The sequence below is a fragment of the Cupressus sempervirens genome, chromosome 7 (genome assembly GCF_028749045.1).
Source record: "Cupressus sempervirens isolate cs-2001-9-10 chromosome 7, ASM2874904v1, whole genome shotgun sequence".
NCBI classification, from domain to species: domain Eukaryota; kingdom Viridiplantae; phylum Streptophyta; class Pinopsida; order Cupressales; family Cupressaceae; genus Cupressus; species Cupressus sempervirens.
In genome coordinates, this window is record NC_143124.1 from 703189266 (window position 1) to 703216760 (window position 27495).

General features: G+C 32.7%; 1 long non-coding RNA gene across 6 annotated transcripts; it reads right to left on the reverse strand.

Moving 5' to 3' along the window:
- Positions 1-1947: 1947 nt before the first annotated feature.
- On the reverse strand, positions 1948-12332 carry LOC149549158 (uncharacterized). Of its 6 annotated transcripts, none has more exons than XR_016354051.1 (5): positions 11627-12332; positions 10341-10458; positions 10192-10269; positions 9508-9846; positions 1948-2284 (listed from the first exon to the last, which is right to left on the reverse strand). It is a non-coding gene; the product is annotated as an uncharacterized LOC149549158 (long non-coding RNA). The 6 variants fall into 6 exon arrangements; XR_016354048.1 differs by having other exon boundaries at positions 2016-2641; XR_016354053.1 differs by having other exon boundaries at positions 2016-2641; positions 10192-10251; positions 11627-12326.
- Between the last annotated feature and the right edge of the window lie 15163 nt (positions 12333-27495).

A 27495-nucleotide genomic window follows, 5' to 3' on the forward strand; every position in this document is an offset into this window, starting at 1 on the left:
AGCTACTACCTCATTAAGTTTCTCTATAAGATAATATCAAATTGGCACAAAATGGGTCTAGAACCTCTCAAAGAACATCAAAACCTAATAAGAATGCAATAAACTAAATTTGAAGAAACAAATTTCTAACTTTATATAATGCAAGATTGCTTGTGAATTCAAATGCTCATCAATAAAAACACACAATATACATAGTGAATATCAAATTAGTTTTAAAACAAAAATATTTGTTTTTACATGTGCATAACATCTAGTGAATATCAAATTAGTTTATATATATATTTGTTTTTACATGTGCACATGCATATGTACACATGCAAATGCATATGAAGACACACATGGCAACACACAACACAAGCACACATATACACACTGAAACAAAGCCACACCCACACACATACACATACAAACACAAAATACAATTGTGCACACACCCACATGCATGCGCACACACACACACAGGCACACCCACCCATGCATGCACATTAAGTAAATATCAAAGTTTAATTATAATCATGCAAATGGATATAAATTAGAGGTCAAACAAGCTAATATAAACACGCAAAGTGAATGTCAAAGTTATGAAATATGCTATACTCCAAACATGTGCCTAAACCTCAAGCACACATTGGCACAAACAACATCTAAACCACACACATAGATTGAGTTCATTCAAATATGTAAAAGTTGAAGCACATGCACCACTTATAGTAAATGACAAATTACTTTCATGAAAAAAACAAAGTGAATTCCAAAATTAATTCAATCACACACCACATAAAGTTATCTTCCATCCACACATGCACACAAGGTGTGCTTTATTAAATGTTGTTCAATCATACACACATACCAAAGTTAATAGAACTTAGGTCAAAGTAAAATTTGAAGTTCAAACATACCTAAATAAAAACACAAACAACGTGAATGCCAAAATTAGTTCAATATACACAAATTAAATACCAAAATTAAAAATACACTTCACATAAAAGCTAGTTCAACCACACACATGTGAATGCCAAAGTTATAATACACTTCATATATTGTTTGTACATGTAAACACACAAACAATAGATGCATATGGCAACCTACACCCACATGTGTGCACACACGCACACACATCCATGCACAAAGAGATACGTGCACTCACACATGCACTCATGCAAGCATTGCCCACACAGTCAAATCCACAAATAGATATGTGCATGAGAATGCACCCATGTGCACATAGACAAAACTAACACTATAGTTGAAACACACAACCTCCTAGAACAGATGCACGTGCACCAAGCCCAATTCCATAGAAGCCAAATACAACTCACAACCCGAGAGAGAGAGAGAGAGAGAGAGAGTTGTCAATTCCAACTAGTGGATGCCAAAAATAATGCTCCACATGAAATTGTCTCAGCCGAGTACAAAGTGAACAAAGGAACAATACACATGAACGGATGCTGAAATTCAAACATGCAAACTAAATGAATGTTTAAGTTATAACACTAATGTACTTATATTAGATGTCAAAGTCAAACACATTAAACACATGTTTAAGAGTCACAGAAAACAAAAACTAAGTGTATATGCAAATTAAAACATATACACAAATTAAATAGCAAAGCTCAAGTAGACACTTTCTATAAATCCAAACAAAGTATTCTAAATTCAAGCATAAAAATTGAATGTTACACAAACTAATCATCAAAAGTCAATACCTAAATTCAAACTCAAGCTTTCAACAAACAATAACTAATTCAAGTTCACATCACAAAAATGATGAATGAATTCCAACCAAAACAGTAAAATGTTCAAAATACACTTTGCTAACAATACCACTACTTATTGAAATATTACAAAACTTTGTTATAATTAAAGAATATTATTGCACATATTAATTACATTTCACTACAATTGTAAGTCATTACAGATAATGAAATGAAAAATAAATTCAAAAAATTCAAAAAAAATTAAATGTCATGCTAGAAAATCAATAGTAAAAAGTTTTAAACAATAACACAGAGACAAGAGACACCAGACCTGCAAGAATGGCCATAGCTAATGACCACTCTTTGCAGCCTTAGGGAGGGGGCAAATTCAACCCCTCCCAAATAAAAATAATGGTTTTAAATTATAAAGCAGTTTACATATCAATTCACTGGATAGATATTGTCTCAATTTACATATTACATTTATTGATGCACCAATTTGAACAGCTAATTCAAATATGCAACGTCTTCTCAAGTTTTAGATGTTGCATCATCCAATAAATTGTCTGATAGCTTAGAAGTGATATCTACATCAATTTCAACAATTAATTAAAAATACAATATTTTCTACAAATTTGAATATTATATATCAGATTTAATATCCAATCCAATATTTGAAAATTACATTCACCACTCGACTTCAGCAACTATCTAATCAATTCTCTAAAGATCTCCAAACACTAACTCGGCCTGTCAAACAATCAGCATCAACCACTGTTTAAATTTAGATGATTTTCCTACCAATAAAATATAAAACGACTCAGTGGTTTACTTTCACCACTTGACTTCAGCAACTATCTAATCAATTCTCTAAAGATTTTCAAACACTAACTCGGCCTGTCAAACAATCAACACCAACCACTGTTAAAATTTAGATGATTTTCCTGCCAATAAAATATAAAATGACTTCAGTGTTTGGCAGGCTAAGTAAAACTGATATAAGAAGATTCAATAAAAAAAATTAATGAAGATATATATGCATCAAAACTCTCAAATAGAAAAATATATGAGCATAGATATGCCTAACTCTGTTACACAAAATACAAATGATCTAACACAGGATTTTCACATATATTTGTTTTATTTTAACAACAAATGCAACTCTAGAATAGCACTTCTTCATTACTGTCATAAAGCACAGCCTACGCCCTTGTTGATGCACAAAGGAAAATATGTATATTTACATTTCTTCTCGACAGGATTAAGGAATCCATAAGGATGAGAACGAGAATGAAGTATTTGGAAATCTATTTATATGATGCAAGTGGATGTTTTTCAGTGGTCACCTTAAAGCGGGACAAATAATCTATTTGTGGAAGAAGAATTTAAATAGGGAAAAGGAAAGAAAATGCAGAGAAAGGGAACTGGGGATGAAAACCATGGTCTAAAGCAGGTAGAGCCGCTGGATAGAGTGATGAAACCCCAACATATGTTCAAGAAGATTATAAGTAAAACTGCATAATATAGAATTAAAAATGAAAAATATTAACACTGTATAGTACATCTATTGCCTTCGCTTTACTTATTTTTATTTTAGCTTGGTAATACTTAAAGGAGCTTGTTTCATGAAATGCAAATAAATGTCAGCTTCATTATAACGACAGTCACGAAGAGGTGAACAAACTGATGAACCATAAAAATAGTCAATGAGCCATTGCTATTATGATAAATGGAGAAAGTGATCAGTCTACTACAAGATCAATGACATATAGAGTTTCTACAACACGGAAAAGACAAACAACCATGATAGTTATATATTAAAAGCCAAATTTGAATATAAAATCTGAAACATATAAAACCTTTGATGGCAAGTGTAGAAACAAGAGTGTTCTTTGCTGTCATTAAAAGAAATGTATCAAGAAATATAAGCTAGAGAAGAAAATCTAACATGTATGAAAGATGTATAATGATGGTGACAAGACAATTGTCTTGATTAAAAGGGGGCAAACACCTAGCTTCAATTGTCTCACATTTTGGATCTGTAGAGACTATGATGAGTTGATGAGTGGCAATATCTTTCCTTTCATCAAGTGTGTACAACACTAACACAACAAATTATTTAGTTAGGTTGGACGATATTAAAAGCCGACTTTGAATATAAAATCAGCAACATATAAAAGTTGCAATGGCAAGGATAGCAACTAGAGTGTTCTTTGCTGTCATTAAAAGAAATGTCTTAAGAAATATAAGCTAGAGAAGAGAATCTCACAACATATATGAAAGAGGTATAATGACAATGACAGGACAGTTGTCTTGATTGAAAATTTAAAAGTGTGCCAGCTGTGCCAACTTTTAAAAACACCTAGCTTCGTTGTCTCTACATTTTGGATCTACAGAGACAATGATGTGTGGCTGGGAATATCTTTCCCTTCATCAAGTGTCTATAAGTTAAAAATTAAATAGCTAAGTTTTCTTGAGACTCTTGAGCCCAATGTGTTAATTATTCCTGACACCTTCGTAACAGTGGCAATGAACAGTTCAAACAAAGCTTGAAAACCTACAAAAAGAGACAGTGAAGGGGCGATGACAACCAGTCATCAAGCAGGGAGAGAGAGAGAGAGAAAGAGGAGATTAAAATAGTAGGACATTCATTAAACAAGCATAAAAGGTTGACAGTCATACCATGTAATAAAGGATATGAGCTTTCCTTAACTTGTGTCTATGACTGTCACAATTACATGAGAAACACCCAAAAACCTGAAGAGGTAGTTCAGTGCATTTTCATGATCAAAACAGGGACAGTTTTTAAGATATTGAATGACAAAGAGCACATAGGTTAATGAATGCACATCATAAGAAAAAATAAATGAGATACATTTCAAACGTAATGAACAAGATGCTGCATATGAATAATGTAAAGAAAGTTTACTAGGCGATAACAGTCAAAAGTCAAGAATATTAAATGGATACTCATTAAGAGATTTGAAGAGAGGCTTATTTAGGAAAAGGAAGAATAATATCTAAAGATGTAACTGTTTTTCTGTTAGATGCCTGACAGATGTTATGAAACAGAGACAAGTATAGAAGACAGAGGGACATTAATGTTTCGAGAAGTGATTAAAGAGTATTCTATGAGTCTTAAACATGGAAGGGTCACACTATTGCAGTACATTACATAGTGGATGATACCATATACAAGTGAATAAACAAAGAGTTAGTACAAACTATAGATTGAACAGACACCATAAATTCAGTCTACATGTCCTTATGAAGATGGTTGTATCATACAGTAAGCAAAAGGTAGTTAGGGATAAGAGGTGGTTGCATTGTCATGGAAGGAAGTTGTTCAGGGAATACAGTTTGGATCTTGATGACAGTCATCATCAAAAGAGTGGCAGTTGCTAGTTTACAAAACCTCTTAGCAAGATAGACCGAATGGTAGGAGCTAAATTAAATCCATTTCATGTAATATTGAACAGTGGAAGATTAAGAGAGCCTCTGTGAAAGAGTAGAGTCTGCTTCATGCTCAAGAACACGGGAAATGTCAAAGACTTGTATATAAAAAGCCCAAAAGGGGCAGTGAACAAGTTTTCAATAACAATAATCATGCTAAAGAACGACTTGCAGTAAGAAGAAGACCAATCAATCAGGAAAGCAAAGAATGGTGGTATACATATAGCAGAGGTTAGAAAGAATGACAATGTCATCCATATAACAAAAGTCCATGATATACACAGGCCAACACAAAAGGAACTAAAGACTGTCATGCAAATGACAATAAATCTATAGAGGTCCAACATCAAATGATGAAGGCATTATCTAACAAGGTCATAGAAGGTTGGGAAACGGTAGTAGCAACAGTAAAGAGTGAATAAGTACTTCTGAAACCCTGTCCAAAACCCTTGCAACAAATGAACAGTGACAACCAAATATTTATGGACAGTTATCGCATGGGGGACAATCCATAGTTAAGCATCCTAAAAGGACAATGTAACCTGATGGAAGGTCAGGGACAAATGACAGTCTTTGAAGAACATTGAGACCACGGGAAGTCATGAAAAATATGTGAAAGTTTCACACAGTCAATAAAATGACAGCCGTATTTCATGAAGAAATATATATATATATATATATAGTGTAAAATGAAAATGAAACAACAAACGTGTATGAAGGTAGGAGGTGCTATTAGATCTTAATGAAATTGAAACAAGGGAAATTTTAGTGTACATGCAACCTCATTTGGGCCAAATTTTGCTATCTGTTGCTATTCATTTGAAAATGTTCAATAGCAGCTACGCTTGAATTATTAAAGATGGTATTGCAGGTATATTAGACACATTACCTCTTGATGTTGCTTCAGTAGCAACACTAGAAGGTATTATATGTATTGGAGTGTATATTCCTCCATGTTTGAAGATCAAATAACCCCAATATGAAATGAAAAAAAAACTACAAGGTAGCTGTTGTGAAGTCAGATTTTAATAGCTGTGGGCATTCTATGCATATGATGTGCTTTGGGGGATTGTGAAAGTAGTGCATAGCTTTTTTCTCAGAAGAAATATGAGGTATCTGGTAAACTAGATGCTCCCATTGGATCTATAAGTCCAGCAGAAAGAAGAGAACCAGATAATGTATCTGCATTGCCTCATCAAATTCAGAAAACTAGATTTTCAGGTACAACATGCCTTAGTGACATTATGCTGAAGGTGATTGTGTACATTCTATTTTTGAGTTATAAACAAGCTTGAGACAGGTTGTAAAGCTATGGGTAGCAGAGATCAGATACTACCATTGGATCTATAAGTCCAGCAGAAAGAAGAGAACCAGATAATGTATCTGCATTGCCTCATCAAATTCAGAAAACCAGATTTTCAGGTACAACATGCCTTAGTGGACATGATGCTAAAGGTGATTGCGTGCATTCTATTTTTGAGTTATAAACAAGCTTGAGACAGGTTGTAAAGCTATGGGTAGCAGGGATTCAATGTAGGATACTTGACCATTCAACCTCCAATTTCTACTGTTGAGAGTTCATTTAATGCTATCAAAAGAGACAAGGAGCCAGGTCTCGTAACTTTGCCTAGTGGCAGTAGAGTTTCTCACAGTTGGAAAAGCCTTTTCACATCATTGTTCCAAATAAAGCTAGGTTTAAGACATTTGTGATGTAGGGTGTGGACAGGCATAAGGAAACAATAACTTTGGTTTTCTATATAGATGTCTTTACAGCCACTCATTATTCTCTTAATTACACCAATTCACATACATTTATAGCTTTTCTAACTAGACTTTAAAAAGGAAAATGGGACTTGGTAAGTTGGTCATTCCCTTGGAACCGAGGAAGCTTGTTGGTTAACAACATTTTTGCATGAGATGCAATGCAAAATAAAAAAATGGCTTGGATGGATATAAACTTTTTCTAAATCATTTGCAATGGATAGAGAGTTAATACAAAGAAGGCCTAAATTTTAAGATCGGTAGAAAAGGCTAGAGATATTAATAATGTAAATGAAGAATGCAGATTCATGGTTGAAAACTACCACTGAGGAAGAAGAAGAAGAAGAGCAGATCCATTCACATTATATTTTACAACCTAATAACTAAATGCAAATGGTGATTGATATCAAGTTGTCAGATGGTATCACTGTGATTATTGGAGGTATCATAGTAGTGTTGAAGATGGTCAATCTAGAGAGAGTGACATTAATAAGAGGCTTGTGTAATGAAATTCAAATGTTATACATTTTACATGCATTTGGACATGTTCACCAGTATGGTGACAGCTGTTTCCAAATATCAACCTTTAATAATAATGAGATGTGAATAAGGGATTTAATTGCATGGCAACATTCAAGTCAGCAACAATGCATGCTAAAAAAGGCCCATTAAATATAACTATGGAAGAATCTATTCAGGCAATCTATTATGGCTCCTAACACGGTTTGGAGATGCATTGGAAGCAGGCTCTTTTCCCACACCTTCACGGAATCAAGACAAGTTAAAAATCATAAGAAACATGCACCTGTTTTCAAGCAGGAAGCTACTTGACAAGATTTATGATTAGCAAAGACAGCAATGACATTTGGAAACCATTATTGACTCTTGCAGGAGATCCAAAGAGTTTTGATTTTTCCCAAGGAGAATATCTAGATCATTCAGTTTACAATAAAACCACCTCATCTTCTATGCCTTAATGAAGAGTTTGTTAGAAATGTTTAAGGCAGTGAGTTAGAAAAGTGTTTCCTCAACACTGTAAAGCGGGTGACTTGGCCTCAAGGGATGAAAAAACATTTATTCCTCCATAAAGGAACGCTTGGGATTATCTCTTGAAGGTTAATTCTTACATATTTTCTGTTCTATACTGAAACCTAAAAAGCTTCTATCTAGGAAAGAAATATTGTATTGTTACTCAGAAAATCAATCCTAGAGGCTGGAGCATGTGTAATATTTCATTTTTCAAGAGAAAATTAGTCATTTTTAAATTTGTACTATAGAGGAACACCATTCAACAATCAAATTTCAGTGATTCTTCCTTCTCAGGAGATGTTAGACCGTGTACAAAATAATGATTGGACTATTATTGTGTTTTCGAAGGCAAAAAATGCATGACTCGTACCAGCAACTTTAGGCAGAACATGTACACTTTATGCAGGTTGTAAACAGTTATTTAGCTGTGAAAACATCTCTTCTCATTCAGAAACTATTGAAAACTCAAACCTTCTTGCAAAACATTGTTGTATTGGCATAAAATTACAATTGATTTTTGTGAAACTGAGTCGATTATTGATGCATTACAAAAACAAAACAGCAGTAAAGGGCACAAAGTTATATGGTGCATCACCCCATTTCAAGTCTTTTTCTCTCCCTTTTCTCAGTGAAAGTAGTATTATAGGTTAAGTACCAAGAGGAACCAACCTTCTCTGAAGGTTGGTCTCAACTATCAAAGCATACACCGTGTGTGATGATCCCATGTTTCACTAGCTGATTTGAAAACTCAGCAAGGCTACAAACCTTTATGGTTTATTTGGAGTTTCAAATATATGATTAAAATGACTTGTGGTTTATGACACCTGCAAATCTTCACTCATCAAAAGGATTTTAGCTATGTAATCGATCAAAATGAATATTATAGCTCAGGTTTGAAAAGACTTGTCCTGTCATATGTAGACATGGAAGGCTATGTATTTCAAGATTCGTATAAAACTTGTCCAATATATTTTAAGTGATTTACAATATTTTGTGAGGCAAGATTCATAGATATTTTTGGGTTCAAGAATGATACAGGTTTAAGCTTAATGAAATTTCAGATGTTACATTGTGAGTGAGTTACAGTGATATGCAATCTAAGTGTGGATGACATATTATAAGACTACAAACTTAACCTCTAACCTATATGTTATGTTAGACTGTATAAAGTAACTCAGATCTATAAGTTAACAGATGGCTTAAAAGACTAGATTAATTAAAGCAGATAAAAAAATTGGGCTTTAGATTCTTTCAATTACTTTATGATATAATTAGATAAAAAAGCTAGGACAGCAGGGAACACCCTGCAGCGCAATGGTAAGTTGTGAGCCTCTCATTTGAGAGGTCTTGGATCTATTTTCTATGAAATTTTCTAGGGGAATCAATGAATTGAAAAAGCCAGTTCATCAAAGTAAAAAATAAATTCAAAACATATAACCTACTTTAAAAACAATGTTTTAAGTGAAACTGAACTAAGTGAACAAAGAGGTAAATATGGTGGATTATTATCAAAGCATTTATAAAATGATTGTAAACGAGAGTTGTATTACTGAAGTGTGGTTGGTACCTGTTGCATTTTTCTTGATGCTTGTGATGTGTACTGCTGCTTCTTTTCTGGTCTCCTTGTCATCCCTACTATCTTTATTGAGCTCCATTAAACAATCATCAACCACAAAAAAAAACAAAGAAAAAACCAATAAAACTAAAAAGAGAAAATCTTCTCATAAAAAAAAGATTAAAAAAAAAACGCATATAAAACCTATAAAAGTAGACCTCCAAATGAAAACAAAAGAGGCATGGCCATGCCAAATAAAAATAGAATGACAGCTAAAGAATGTGACATCATTCCAACCATTCATAGTCTATGAGATGAATCTGACTTTGCCAGTCAAGCTGTTTAACGAACCTGCAAATGCAACAGAAAACCATGTATTAGAGTTACTATTAATACTATATACATTAAATTTATTGAATAAATTTTGACTTGTTTTATAATTAAAATTAAAATAAGATATGATTATCATAGAATATATTTCACTTTTATTGATATTAAAAATTGCCCTTTCAAAAGCATACATCCATTGAATAGATAAAACAAAAAAAAGGTACAAATCAGCACATAAATTTCACTAATTATATTAGACCATTGACTCATGATAATACACATCTATGAAGATTGCAAAACATTCATGGTACACTAAGAATTCCTTTGGAGAGAAATTTCAGAGCATACTAGAGAAGAATATCTTACAAGTTACAACACGTAAGCCAAATGGAGGTTGCTGAAAGAGATATAAAGTTGAGCAATGCTCTGCAGAAAGTGAGCTGCCTGATAGATATCAGAGGTGCTGATCATGTGGGACACAACATTCCTTCATATATTAAATCATAAACAACTACCTGATAGCCTTTCCATCCAAAAAAGGGTTAGAGCTTCCGGCATTTGAAGAGGAATATTGTTAAGCATATGCAGCAGGCTATTTTTATTGTATTGATGCCATCAATGCTTAATCAAATCCTGAAACAACCACAAGAATGATAAATATTAAGTTTTAACACATACACATATCCATATTGCGACTTCATAAAAAATATTCCAAACAAATGTGATCATAGATCTTTACTTTTGGAATTGTACCACATCCAGTTATATTTAAAAGTTGCTTAGTTGCTAATCAATGTTTTGACCAGAACACCAGAACAAATTCTGTGTATAAAATTATCCCTATTAAATTGCACGTTATTTAACAAACTTATCCAGTAGATTCCCAGTAAAAACATGTTTGGCACATTTTCTCCTTAGAAAGACATAAATCTAGAGTAAGAAGTGATTATCCAAGTAGATGAGGTATAGTAACCAGGAGGAAAATAGTAAGGGTGTGAAAATCTATCAAGAAAATTTTAAAGCTATAAAAATGCTCCTTCGTCCCTTATTCTACCATTTCAATCTTTGAGATAATTTGATGAGTCTTGTGTGGTTAAATTTGCATCATTTTCGCTTTACAATGCACTCAAAATAGACCTTCCTGAGTCCAAGCTCAGAGATGGTCTTAATGGTAAGGGTATAACTACAACAAAGAACTAGTATCACATACTTCAAAGTTGTAGACTAAAAGAAGAAAGGCTTCTACTGGTGAGGGAAGCATATATGTCCAAAACTGCAGACCATTTTGGAGTTGATAAGACATTAGCTCATTTGCAAAGCTAAGTGTCTTGGGATAAGATGCAGCTAAGTACCTAAAATTGTTGAGGTTTGAAAATATGTATCATAAGTACACCTAAAACAAGGAATCTTCCAAGCAAATGTGCACTTGAACAACAAAAACCTATTGATTCGGTCTTTGAATAAAGATTCCAGGTTTACAGGGATATGTTGGCTCATATTGCAGGACAAAATGGATACAGGACTCCAGAAGAGTACTAACTTTCCATCTAATTGAATTTTTACTGTATAAGTCCACAGAGTCTTTGCTAACAGAGGCGAGACTCTACAGTATAATTACATTCTCTACGTCTACAGTATTTAACCCAAAAAAAGGACTAAATCAATGGGAGTTGAAGGAGATCTTACATTCACTTGCAATTCGTTCATATTCAAAATAGCAATGTAATAAACAAGAGCAAGCAGTCCCAGAAAAAGATCAACAAAATAATATATAACATCAAACACGTGCAACAGGAATCACCTAGAACAAGAAATTCGCCTCCATCAGTTGTGCTCTGCCTCTTCCTTGAGCTTCCCTCTGCGGGGCGTTGGAAAGGTTGAATGTGATATTCGATTGAGCAGAGGCAGCATTTTTACAGGAGCTCTAGAATCAATTCCCCAATCATCTTCACGAATTTCCATTCCTCATCTGTGATCAATTTTCCAATAATCTTCATCGTACCTCTGTCATAATCAACTTCCCAATTCATGACGGTAGACATTTTCTGTTTCACATCAGTTATTCGATTGAGCAGGGACACCATTTCTACGATATAAAGTGACAAATGAGAGCTCTAGAATCAATCATCTTTCCATTCCTCATCCACGATCAATTGCCCAATAGATTGCACATCATCTTTCCAGAATTTAGTTGGTTTCTGAAAAACTGGAATTAATCTCTCGGACAAACCCTCTCTGTCGCCAGGCAAACTTCGAGAGAAGAGTCTGCCCTGCTCCTCTATTAAAGTTGCTAGTGAGAGCATGCTTTTCCTCAACGGTCATGCTTTTCTGTTGAAGCCCGCACTTGTTTTTTTTTTAAAAACGGCCATGCTTTTTTTCGTTGCAGAGATGTTAGGGCATGTTGCAGATATGGTTGAAGTTTTCTGCATGTTTTTCTTCAACGGTCATGCTTTTCTGTTGAAGCCCGCACTAGTTTTTTTTCCAAAAACGGCCTAAGTTTTCTGCTTTTTATTCAACGGATATGCTTTGTTTTTCTAAAACAGTTACAAACGAAAAAAGTTACGATTCAAAACAAGAGACGCAATGCATCATAGTTCCTACCTAACGCACAATGGTTGTAGAAGTGTAGATGAGTGAGAATCTAAATTAACATTGTGAATGCATTAATTTTTGCCCAGAAATGCACTTGTGCTTTGATAGAATTGCTCATATTTTGTTGTTAAATTCTCGTCTTAGAAATGCACTTGTGATTTGATATGATTGCTCATATTTTGTTATTAAGTTCTCGTGTTATATTATTATATCTTTGGACATTTAAGCTCAAGAATAAGAGGCCAAAATCCCCAATATGACACTAAGTACTTAATATCATACTACGATCAATACATATGCTTTAGACAAATTTGCACCTTCTATATTGACAACTTAAATTATGTGCAATGAGGAAAGATATCCATACCAATATTTGAATTATAGAACTTGAAGAAGTGATGAAGCATTTGGAGTATAACATTATATGTTTAAGCATACCATATATGCTATTAGAGGACCATAAGTAGTTGGAATAACTCCCCCAACTGTGTATTATTCTCGTCTTGATTATCAAATGGAACTCACACTATTTTTAATCATTAGCACTAGACAAAAACTAGGATAGAGATATAGATAGAGATAAATAGTAGTATACAACAATAACAACATAAACATAAATGTAGAGGGAAAAAAAAAGATAGATAATATAGAGAAGGAAGAGGAAGATAGATAAAATAGTAAGATAGAGTGATAACAACATAAGTTTTGTGTGTGTGTGTGTGAGAGAGAATTAAATATAATTATTTTTCTTAATAAAACAAATAGTCAAAATAAAATCATGGTTATAATAAAAAATTAAAATATATTATATTTTAATTAATGAAACTAAGAATTTAATTTTTATATTAAAACTCACATTTCTATAATGTATTGAAATATAAAAATATTTTATAAGTAAAACTATTTGTTTAATTTTACACAATTAGAGAAAATTTACTATTTAATGTTTTGTATTTCTAAATTTTTCATAAAATTAAGTAGTTTTTAATTATAAAATAATATCTATATAATTTAATATGTACATTTTTTTTTTAATATTATAAATCAAGAGTTCAAAAGAGTACATCAAAAAAGAGGGAGGCAGAGCCTCAACCAGCTAGAACGAGAGCATCAATGAAAGAGAACCATTAAAGAGAACAACTACCCAAACAGAGTACAAGAGAACCAGAAGAGCAACCAAAAAAAGATTAGGCCTGCGGGTAAACATCTTCAAATTTGTTGACCCAAGATGTCCAACCAAGGGGTCCCTCCATCCAGATAGCCTTTTTCTGTTCCACCAGTTGATGAAAGTACATTTGTAAATAATAAATAGATGTAATACATATAAATTTGATGTTGTTGAATAAATATGATGTAATAAATAATAAATAAAATATAACTATTTAATTTTAATACATAGTTTATATAAACATAATAATAATTTATATATCTTTTAGAATTGAATTTTTTTTTTTTGTGGTTATTTCTTTAGTATGTTTTTTGATATGAAATATAATTATTAATTTAATATTAAAAAATATATATAAGTTTTAAATGTATTTAAACTAAATAATAAATTGTTTAAATAAAAAATATTAATAATAATAAATGATATAATTTATAAATTGTAACGCTTATCAATTATATATATTATAAACATTATTATAAAATATAATTAAAAAATAATATTGTTTAATTTATTTTTATAATAGTAATAATTTAACTACTTTTATTAAAAAAGCAATATTTATAAAAAATTAAAAATTCGAATACAAAGATATAACATATTGAAATTATATTAAAAAAGACATATATATATATATATATATATAATTTGAACTTATGCATTACATGAAGTTTTAAGAACAAGTTATATCAAATAGTCAAAAATAAACATCAATGTAAAACTAATAATAAATATATTTAAAATAAGAAATTAAAAATATTTAATAGATTGTGATAATATTGATTAGACATGTTGTGTGAGGTGGAAGATAAAATGATTGAAAAAATAAAATCTTATCAACTTGTCACAAATGTGGAAAAGATAAAGTTGTAATTAATACATTCATTAATGCAAAACAAAGTTGTTAGAAAATATTTGTATTTTTTGTTGAAAAAAATTAATTTTCTCCCCCACCAAAAATAGTAAGGACCAATAGAATGGATGAAAAATGTGATTTATAAAATAATTAAAAAGTAGAAAAAGATATAAACATTTGAAATCTCATATAATCTTTTAAATTCTTTGATTTGATTGGTTAGTTTTAATGTCATATTTGCATTGACATGAATGCATAAGTATTCCTGCCTTGGCAGGAACTAATAAATGGTATTAAAACTAGGTACATATCAAAATCCACGTCCTTTACATATACTTTTTTCGTATGCACTTATATATTTATTTATACATATATGCTTGTGTTTTTATATTTTCTGATATATATGTACATACATGTATAGGTAAATGTATATTTACATTGTATGTATTTAGATATTTATTTATTTTTGGTACTTTTATATATTTATATTTGTTGTCTTTGTACTTCTATGTAACTTTTTTATTTTTAATTGCTTTTATAGATTATTTCTTATGTTTTTCTTTTATTTGTATTCTAATTTATCATTTTATTTATTGTTTTTTCATTTATTTTCTTATGATTTTGTTTTGCATTGTAGTCTCTTATTGTTTTATCTTTTTTGATTCTATCATGTGTTCTTTTTGGTCGATTATAGAAATATTTATTCATTAACAAAATCAGGAGGGGCTTGCCCCAAATCAAGTGTGGAAAGAAAGGTTCCACAATCCCAAATAGCCCAACGCAGAGACACATAAATTAGAAAAACCAGAAAAAATAAAACATTAGCAGGTCCCCCATTTTGTATGAGACCTAAGAATCACAACCTAGTTTCCTCGAAACCTTAACTTAAAGTTTCGATTCTTTCGTGTTTAAGCATAAAGGTTTTTTAACTTCATGTTTTAGTTTTACTGTGTTTGCATTTATGTCTTAGCCTTCTTCTTGTTCTTATTTTCATTGTCTCCTTCCTTATTATTTTTTCATTCTTTCTTCATTTCTTTATTTTATTTATTTTTTGTTTACCCTTTGATTTTTTGTTTTCTTGGCACTTCATGCTTCCTTGATCTTTGTGCTCCCCTTCTCATCCTTTCCTCTTTTTATTTTTCCTTGGTCTATAATCCTACCATTTGTCTCCTTTAGCTCTTTCATCCTAATGATGGATTACAGAGTGTGATCAGAAACATTGATGCAACAAATAAGAACACAACCTACCCAAAAAACAAAGCAAGCAATAATCATTGTACTCCATGTTGTCTTTATTGTCATAAAAATCATCAAAAATTTAAATTTATCTTTCTAAAATTAATCAAGGAAGTTGGATTAGGATGATAGATTATGGAATCTAATTTAAAATATCCATGCAAAAAAATATTAAGGGGAAAGACATTTGTATTGGCTATAATTAACTTCGTGTGCTTATATCTCTTATTTAGTATATCATATTTTGATGATTTTTTTTCTTGTCTTTGTATGTGACTTAATTGCTTAGAGTTAATGTTTTAATTTTGGGATATTAATAATGCACATTGTAGGAGTTTCTAATGTGTGTAGGGGTCAAAAAGTGGTCATTTCAAAGTGTTGGACAATGCAAGACCCTCATAGCACCAATAACCACTCATTCTACAATCAATTGTTTAATATATCTTTTTATCTAATTACAAAATTAAAAAAATACGTAATGAAAATTATACTTTCTAAAGTTCACACCTTATTGTTTTGCATTTTTCACCTTGTGTTTGTTTGCCCACCTTCCTTGTTGAGGATTTATCCTCCATGGAGAATGAAGATCTCAATTTTTGCATCTTAGTTTCATTCTCCTCCCCCTCTAGATCTTGGAAATTCTTGGTTTTTAGCAACTACAAAATCTAGTAAGAAGCATCTCTTCCATCTCGCTAGAAAAAAAATTCTTCACTCAAAATTCCAAGGTAGGAGGTCAAGCCCCACAAAATGACAAGGCACAAAAGGTGGTAATACTCCAAGAAAAATAGGTCCAAGCAAGAACCACCTATTCCACTCGATCCTTCTCTCCCACGCGGAGTTAATGATATATGGGAAATCCCTTTATCTTCATCCATCCCACAGTTTGCTATGGAGGTAAATTTAATTCCCTTGGGTAAAATAAGGGATTCATCAGTAGAGGGCAATATCTCAGAACCAAACCCTATTATTCAAGTTGTGAAGGTAAATCCTTTCCCCATCTCGGAAGAAATCACTCCCCCATGCTCGTAAGTCTTGGGCGAACAACCCCTCACCCATTCCATCTCTAGGGCATCATTTAGCTCTTTTAGACTTCTAGCATTTTAGAATGGAAAAGAATTGTACAACATGATCATGTGGTGGAATTTGGCATTTGTTGACTAGATACGTATATCTTTGATTGACAATAATTTTTATTGTATTGATTTCTATATTTAATCTCTTAAGAAATATTATTTGGATAAGGGAAGAATAATTTTTAGGGTTACCCTTTTATCTTTCTTAATTGGCCCCACAAATTCAACCTTCTTTCATATAAGATGAAAATCATCCCGATCTCTAGTATAATCTAGGTAGGCTCTCGATCTCCCTAATCAATTGGAAACCCCTCCAAAGTATTCGTAATTATTTAGGAACATTCATGGGTTATGAAATGCCAAAATCCCCTAAGGATGATTGTAAGATTCTGATCCTTATTAACTCTCTCTTCACTCTGGTAAAAATGTCAATTCACAATGAAAACATTGCATTAAACTTCTCTCTGAATCTTTTCAAAGGTTTCTGAATGCAAATCGGTGATTTTATCATAGGAATTATCAACCCTTAGTCATATTTTGTGAACCCTTAATATCAAACCTATATCTCCCACACTAACATCTTAACCTATCTTTAGTAAATTTCTATAGGAAGGTGTATTTGATTACAAGGATCAAGTTCCCCCTTTTGTAGAATCTTCTCAAAGGGTTTTTGATTCCTCTCTCTCCCCTCATCTCTCTCTTCACTCAACTACCTTTAAGATTGATCATCATTTCCAATGTCAACCCCATTCCTTTTTTAGCTTCCCCTCTTCCCCTTATTGACATAGATAGTAGTGATTTCTCAATCAATGATAATGTTGTCTCTTATGATATCTCATTTGGATTATCCCTCTTGAACATGGATGTGATCCAACCCTCACTAGCAATCTCACCACCACCCATCCCCCCGCCCCCCTCCCACTCATTTCCTCAAGTAAATAGTTGAGGATAACCACTAAAGAAGAAGCGAAAACCATCATTAACTCCTTAAAAACTAAAATTCTCCAAATTAATGATATATTAGGGGAACTTTCCTTTCCATGGGAGGAGATCCAACACAAATTACTAACATGGCATTATCTTGAGTCACACTTGCCCACTACTTTTCATGGATTCCAAGAAATTAATCAGGGTCAACATACCTTGAACCAAATCCTTATGGAATTGGAATGTGTTTACAATATGATCAATATTAACTAATTATCTAAATTAAATGATCATATCCTATGCAACTTCTGGGAAGAACCCAATGAGGATTATTGTCACCATATCCTTGATCAATCCTTCGATTTTTTTCCTGGTCCATAAAATCATGTTGTTGGGCTTTCGAGCTCCTAACCTTGTCTTGGCTTAGAATATAACATTCAATGTGAAACACTTAGTTATGGTAAACTATTTAGGAAAAGGGGGAGGAAACCCAAGTCAGTCCTTAGAAGACTAGTTGGTGAAGTTGGGAATCAAGTAAAATGAACATCTCTATTTCTAAATGGGAAGGGGAAGAGCCTTCCATCTTCTTAATGAAGATATCATCTTGGAATATTAGGGGCATCAATGACCTAGTCAAGAAGTGCTTGTTAAAGTGTTGTCTCAAAAGCCTTAATTTAGATATAATCCTGATTCAAGTATCAAAACCCAATAGATCCTCTTTAAAGCTCCCATTTTTATGGTGTTAATCTCAAGGTAGTATCTATCCTCCTAGGTCCTCCCTTCCCTTCATTTAATCACTTGGAATCTTCTCTCCACATTGAAATGGCTATAACTTGGACTCTATACCTGATTTTTGGGATCTGAGACCTATTTTGGGATCTCAGAGGTTCAAGGCCCTAGTTTTTAGGGATGCAATGCACCCTTAACCAATCAGGTTGGATGGGGTGTGCCCTTGATAGGCCAATTAGTGATGTAGGGTGCCCCTAATTAGGCCCTATTTTGGGTGCTTTGTTTAGGTACCATTGCCAAATACCTTTGAGGTGTTAATTCATAGGTAGGTTGGCCTACGGGATTTAGTCAATTCTAAGCTCTATATAAACCCTTCCATTTGCTCCATTTCTCAATCAATGAAGTTAATGTTCAAGCCCTCATGCACTAGCACTCAAGTCTTCAAGCTTTCAATTATTCAAGCATCATTTAACCGATTCCTCCATTGAAGATCAAGGATTCAAGCATTAAAGAAATTGAAGGATTTTATATTTGAGATCTTCTTCAATCCATCCAAGATGCTTTGTTGCCTCTTCTACATTTATTCGTCTTCACCTTCATAATCCAAATCAATTGGTGAAGTACGAAGATTGTATTCAATTCATGAGATCCTACTATTGTAAGGTGAATCCACACATTTTATTTACATTCCTGATATTTCAATTCAAGGTTAATTCCTAATCTAGAGTTTGGTTGAGTCAAATTCCCCATCAACAATGAAAAACCTTTCTTATTACAGGTTGCAGACATTAGATCGATGAACAAGTTGTAGACCTGAGCACCCTTTTCATCTTTCTTTGAAATTTAAAAATTAGAATCAATATCACACTCATTTAATCAAGGCCGAAAACTTCACCCTTGACACATCAATGGTGATTTGGTCATCCTTGATTTGTTGAGATCATATAGACTATTTTCTACAAATGTAATAACACTATGATTGTAATTGGTGTGTTCCAAATGCATATTTGAAGACTAATAAATATGAGAGGAGGAGACATGTCTCATGAAGACACATGTCTCTATGGTTAATCATCATTAATAATAATATATTAACAATAATATAAATAACCATATATATAATATATTATATATCTAAGAATATTTGTCTAAATGATGATTTACCATCAACAATGTATCTCATGAGTGAATCAATTTGACTAAAGCTAAAAACTTAATACTCCCTCTTAGCTAGGGAGGATTGTTATAGAACACATTATGCTTTCAAGTATATGAAGAGATATAATCTCAGTATGATATTCCTAGAATGCCATATTTAAGGATATCAACATATATCCATCAACTTAGATGTTATATTTTCAATATAATATGAAGTATGGTTCAACAAGAAATATCAGTCATATAATATTCATTATCTTATATTCTTTTGGTATGTGCACTGACATCAAATCCTTGATGCCTATCCAAAGAATATGTTATATCCTAGTAGGATATGAGTTATATAATTTTCCACACTTTGGGACAACAACTTAATGAATTCAATTAGATAACTAGTAATCAACATGTCATGAACTCTATATGTTGGAATACAAACATCGTTGGTGGGTGGGTGGGTGGGCGGGGGGGGGGGGGAGGCAAAGCAGTGGTTTAAAATACTTTTCAAAACTTGAAACAATTACAAGTTATAAAATATAACACATGAGAAAGATAGTTAATGAATAACAAAGTGACGCAATATTTTAACATGGAAAACCACTTAGGGTAAAAAGCCACTTTGAATCTGAAACTTTGTTGGCCTCTTGGGAAAATCTTTTAGAGGTACAACTCTGGGAAGCACCAACACCCTGTTTTAGAAACACCAATTTCAAGGAACACTAATCCTTACACCTGAAGCACCAACTTCATGAATACAAGAAGCATCAACTTCCAAAATGAATAAATGAGATAAAAAGTTAGAGGATTATCTCTGTTACAACACAAATCATGAATCACTAATTTCAACTTCTTGTTGAAAATATAATGCGGGATATACTTCTATTCTCCTCAAAACATCCAATATCCAAATATGTTTTCTTTTTCCATTAAAGGATATGATAAAATACTGATATGAATGAATGAAGAAGAAATATATATAATCCTTATTCTACATATGATAAAATTCTTCAATGAAAATCAAATCACAAATAGGAAAATAGAAACATAAAGCATTACCCTCTTCTTTGTTATTGAAAACATGCTTGCAAATTGTTCGGTCTACAAAAAATTCCACACAAATCCTACAAATTCTATCAAAACCACCTATTCAATATTTTACAAGAATGTATCCTCTACTTATAAACTAAGAAAGTCAAAATTTTGGAGGTAGGTACATACCCCAAACTTCCATTAGACCAAAACTGCTCAAAACTATAAAATTGTCATAACAATTTGGTAACTACTTCTGATAAACAAACTTTTCCAATTTTCATACATATGTTATGTAAAAATAAACAAAGAATTATTTTAGATAAATCAAAGGCCTTTCCAAAAATGTATGATAGTTGGGGTCTAACTGATAAAAAATTATGTCAACTTTCTCATAGAACAAAACTATTTTTTCGTAACCGTTTTCTTAACCAATGTGAACATTAAGTGTTACTTGTATAACACTTAAGTGTTTGTCTTGAATATGTTTTGAACAATATTTAAGGACATAAAATAAGATAATTACATGATGTTAAGCATATCATATACTCATTATAATTTCATTATTTACATCAATGACGACAATCAAAGACCAAATACCAAGGTTCAATATACTCCCCCTTTGGTGTTGATGTCAATACCAACTTCCACCTATATATCCATGTGTACCCATATATCATATATCTATACTTGTATATCCATGTGTACCTGTATATGTTTTATATGTACATATACCTATATATCCATCATATAGACATCTTCATCTTCAATTTTCTCCCCCTTTGACATCAATAACAAAGGAGATATACCAAGGTTTCAATGTAACAAAAAGATAATAAAAATATGCTCCCCTTGAAGCCTATCACTCATTTATGAACTTATGTAAGAGAAGAGAGGGATAAAACCCCCTTACAAACCAATATAACCTTGTTCCTTAATATTTGTCCATTTTCATCAAGTTTATTTCTAAAGATCCATTTAGCACCTATTACATTTTTATCTTCAGGTCTAGGCACTAATTCCCAAGTTTTATTCTTTTCAATTTGACTTAGTTCCTCTTTCATAGCATTAACCCAAAAGTCATCCATACTAGCTTCTTTATATGATTTAGTTTGAATTTGAGATAACAGACAAAGATAAGCACATTCACTAGATGTAGTTCTTGTTCTTGTCTAAATACCTACATGTGTATCCCCTATAATCTGTTCTTGAGGATGATACTTCTTCAATCTTGTTCCTATAGCCTTTGTAACTATGGGTTATGGTGTTTCTATTTGATCTTTTATCTCTTCTTCACCTTAATCAACTTTATTATCTGTTTCTTTCAAATCCTTATCACTGTCTTGTAGGAAAGTATTATCCACTCTTATTTACTTTTTATCCTACACAACTTCATCCACTTTCACATGTACACTTTAAACAAGTTTATTCAACCTTTTTATTAAAATATCTGTAAGCTTTACTTTGAGAAGAATATCCTAAAAATATTCCTTCATCACATCTTGAATCAAAGATTCCTATTTTATCATCAGAAGTCTTAATGAAACATCTATTTCCAATTTTTTAAAAATGCTCAACAGAAGTAGGATCTCCATACCATAACTCATAAGGAGTGTATTTAGTTTTTACCCTTAGTTGTGCCATGTTTAAAATGTATACTGCTGTGTGAACTGCTTCCTTCCAATATTGATTTGGTACTTTAGATTCATCTAACATAGTCCTTGCCATTTCTTTCACTGCTCAGTTCTTTCTCTCAACAACTCCATTTTGTTGAGGTGTCCTAGATGCTGCATATTGTCTTTTTATGCCATGTTTTTCACAATAATCAACAAATTCATCTAAAGTAAACTCACCACCTTTATCTGATCGTAAGCATTTAATCTCTCTGACTCATTTTCAACCATTTTCCTCGAAATCTTAAACTTTTTAAATTCCTCTGATTTATTCTTTAAGAAGGTTACGCATGTCATTCTTGTATAATCATCTAAAAAAAAAAAACTTTTCACCATTTAATGACATTGTCCTTGTAGGACAACATAAATCAATATGTACTTTAGAAGAAAAATATTCTTTTGAAGGAAAAGATTCCTTTGTTTGTTTTTCATGTTGACACCCTTCACAAGTAACATTCTCTAGCTTACTTATACATGCCATACCTCTTACACTATGATGCTTACTAACTTTTACCAAGTTGTCAAAATTCAAGTGCCCAAGTCTTTTGTGCCATAACTGATTTTCATCCACCTATCCCATAAGACAAACATCTTCATGATTGTTAGTATTCATGATATCTTTTAAAGTGTATGCATTCCCTTTAGATGTGTTACTTGATGCGATCAACTATCCATATTTTAATTTGATTTGACAACCATGGTCATAAAAAATAACTCCATATCGATGATCACAAATTTGACTAACACTTTGAAGTTTTTACTTTAATCCATCAACATAATACACATCATGAATGGACATTTTGTCACTAAGCAATAAAGAACCAAAACCCTCAATTTTCCTTGAAGAATCATCACCAAAACTAACATTGCCACCTTTGTAGTTAATCAATTTGTCAAACTTTGTTTTATCTCCTGTCATGTGTCTAGAACAACCACTATCAATTAACCATAAGTCATTTTCTTTATAATGTAGAGCCATTTGAACAAACATAGACTTATTAATCTTAGGCCTCCATATCTTAGTCACTTTAGTATCAAATTCTTTTTCAACTTGTAGACTAGCATAAGATTGATCATTCTAAAATGACTTAGTTTTGTAATTACTCATAACATGACCAAAGAGATTGCATTTGTAGCATCTTAGATCATTCATTTTAGGAAAGGAATAACCAAAATGAAACTTTAAATAACTCCTTGACATGTGTTTGCAATTACTTATTATATGTCCATATTGATGATAAATGAAGCAATACCCATCAAAGAAATAAGTGAACTTATTTGAGTATCTTTTACCCATGAATGAAGTGCTTAATATAATCTATTTTTATCTACATTTGAAGTGGTAGTATTCTGATTTTTATCCTTACTTTCAGATTTAAATACCTCAATAAAGATTTATCTTTCTTGTCACTAGAACATTGTTCAAGTTCAAAACCAATTCCTGTTAGATCATCAGTTCTTCTTTGTTTCCCTAGCATATCATCCAAAGTAGTGTTCTCATATTTTTATAAATTTCTTTTATATGATACTACTTCATTCATTAACCTTGTACATTCCTAATCTTTAGAACTTAACTCTTCCTTAGTGACAAAGACAATTGTCTTTTGTCCCTCAACTTGTAATTTCAATTCTATTTTTTGATGTAAGTCCTTAGTTTATTTTTCAAAGTTCTCTTCTTCTTTTAGAAATTTTTTTTCTTGAACACTTCAATTCCTTTTTAATTCCTTGATCTTTTTAAGTACATAAAGAAATTCACATTCTAAATCAGCCTCAAAAAGTTCAACATCATCATCACTATCTAATTCTTGACAAGTAGCTTTTATAGCCATGAGTGAAACTTTGTTTTCATCACATTCAAAACTACAAGATTCACTATCTTATACACCAACAATCAAACTCTTCTCCTTCTTAAAGAACTTCTTTTTATTATACAATTTATTTTTACTTAATTTCTCTTTCTCATCATCTACTTCATCATGACTATTATAAGGACATTTAGATGCAAAGTGTCCTATTTTACCACAATTAAAGCATTTGAAAGAAAGTTTACCTTTGGATTTACCTACTCCTTTATTTAATTTCCTTGATAAATGTGCTTCAAGAACATCGAGATCTTTTGATTATGAAGAGACACGCTTCACTTTCTCTTCTACCTTGAATGCTACTTCTTTGCTTGTGGATTCTTGCTTGCTAAACTTTCTCATTTCATAAGCTACAAGTGCTCCATGAACATCTTCCATTGTATATTGTTAATATCTCTAGTTTCTTCTATAGAACATATCTTAGAATCAAATTTATCAGGAAGAGATCTCAAAACTTTCTTTACAACATCAATATCATCAATTTTTTCACCAAGTCTTCTTATGCCATTTACAATATCATCTATCTTAAGGAGATAGTCTTCTGCCTTTTCATCATTACCCATTTTAAGGTCTCCAAATCTTGCTTTCAAATGTTGTATCTTGGCTTCTTTAACTCTTTCATTACCATGATATGTGTTTTTCAATTTGTCCCATACTTCTTTAGAAGAATTTCAATGCATTACCTTAACAAAAACATATTTAGATAAACTATTAAGTATAGCAAATTTAGCTTTCATATCAATTTCATACTCCCTCTTTTCATCAGGATCTGTGGGTAAAGTATTAGGAACTTTATGACCATTAAGAACTAAAGCCCAAGCATCAACATTAATAGATAACAAATATGTTTGCATCATTACTTCCCAAAAAGCATAATTCGATCCATCAAAAATATGAACCTTTGAAGAAATATCTCGAGCCATAAAAGATAAGTATTCTACTCAACCAAAATCTACCCAAAGTTGTTAAACTTGATGTAGGGAACTTGGCTCTGATACCACTTATTGCAATAAAAACACCACTAAGAGTGGGGGTGAATCAGTGGTTTAAAATACTTTTCAAAACTTGAAACAATTACAAGTTATAAATTTTAACACATGAGTAAGATAGTTAATGAATAAAAAAGTGACACAATATTTTAATGTGGAAAACCCCTTATGGCAAAAAACCACTTTCAATCTGAAACTTTATTGGCCTCTTGGGAAAATCTTTTAGAGGTACAACTCTGGGAAGCACCCACACCTTATTTTAGAAACACCAATCCCTCACAACTGAAGCACCAACTTCATGAATACAAGAAGCACCAAATTCCAAAATTCTAAAATGAGATAAAAAATCAAAGAATCATCTCTGTTACAACACAAATCATGAATCGCTAATTTCGACTTCTTGTTGAAAACATAATGCATGTGTTGGTGTAAATTAGTACTTTACTATTTACACTTACTTAAGTTTACTTAGGTTAATGCATTATTTAATTATATTGCATTATTTTATTATTTTTATTATGAGACACTTAGGAGTTTGTGCAACCTTGTGATTTGTCATGTTGACAACACAGGAGTATGCACCTTTATTTGAGCACATGGTGTCTACAACACTGTTTTGTGTGTTCCACTCTTCTAGGCTTATCCTCTCATCACCACACTTACTTCCGTGCTTAATGGAGGATAATCCATATCTGGTCGACATGTGCTTGGTTGTTTGACACTTCATGGTGCTAACTTCTATGCATTCTAGAAGTTCTCCTGTAGCCTTTATAATTAGGCACTCCTAGTGTATTAGCATCACATTCTGAACAGAGCAATGTATTCGGACATACTCTGATTAATTGATCATATCCTTCTTTGGTCTACTGTGTGCTTGTGTTTGAGTTCTTAGTTCTTGGGTGAATTTTGCCCTTAAGAAAATTCTTACATGGTATTAGAGCTTGGAGACTTTCTCTTCACAAGCCGTTCGAGACCTCTTGCATGCTTCATCACCTCAGCCTGAATCCGGAGTGCTACCGAAATTGGGAGCGTCCAACATTAGATCTGACCTCTCCATTGCATTCGAAATGCTGAATCGGTGAAAATCGACTATAAGCAAGCCTACTTTGGCTCAAAGTCGACCGTGAGGCAAATTTTTTTTTACAAATAAGAACCTAAAGGCCCGATTTGCAGTATGGGTATGATCATCTTCTGCAGATCTTGTTAATTTATTTGATCTACATTTTTTTCTCTATAATTTTCGTCATTAGAATTTTGTGAAATTGTTTTTTTGCCCTACAGGCACGAGCAGAGAATTTTTTTTTACAGACTCGGGCTGTCAACCCCCGGATCTATATTATATTTGTGGTGGATTATTAAAATTCGTAGATTTTTAATTATTTCTGCGGGTAAACCACCGGCCTGCCCAACAAATCTGGCGCATTTTGTTACAGGCGACGCAGTCCATTGCCCGCCCCCGTAGACTATTCTGACATATTTTCGGCATCCGCAGAAGGAAGATCCGGTTCAATTTCCACATTTCCAACGTCTGCGAGCTTCCATATGCCGTAATAAACCATCCCCGGCAACATACCCTAGCCGGCCTGTGCATCCAATTCTGGTGCGGTTTAAAATTCGTCAGCACCGCAGACTGCATAGCTCCGGCTCGACATTTGTTTTTGGCAATACGACTCTTCCTGGCAGTGGCTCTCTGCATTTGTCTCCCAGCACTAGCCTTGTTTCCTCCGTCACTATGAACATTCGACGACGTCTCTGGGTTTCTTTTCTCGACGTCCATCTGCAGATACCAGCCCGAGCTCAGACATTTCGGCGATGCGAAGTTTCTAACTCTCCCGTTCTCTGTCTGCAATTTTTGGTGGTTTACTTTTTCGGGAGGTGCGACAGGCGGTTTTCAATACCCATTTTGGTCACTGCGTTTGTCCTTCTCGGTGTCGCTTTCTTAACTTTCGACGCCTGCAGTCTTCTTCACGCGATTGGCGGAGTCCCTGCAGTACTACCCGCCTAGATCTAGTGGAAACCGTCCTTAAGGGGGGGTGTTGGTGTAAATTAGTACTTTACTATTTACACTTACTTAAGTTTACTTAGGTTAATGCATTATTTAATTATATTGCATTATTTTATTATTTTTATTATGAGACACTTAGGAGTTTGTGCAACCTTGTGATTTGTCATGTTGACAACACAGGAGTATGCACCTTTATTTGAGCACATGGTGTCTACAACACTGTTTTGCGTGTTCCACTCTTCTAGGCTTATCCTCTCATCACCACACTTACTTCCGTGCTTAATGGAGGATAATCCATATCTGGTGGACATGTGCTTGGTTGTTTGACACTTCATGGTGCTAATTTCTATGCATTCTAGAAGTTCTCCTGTAGCCTTTA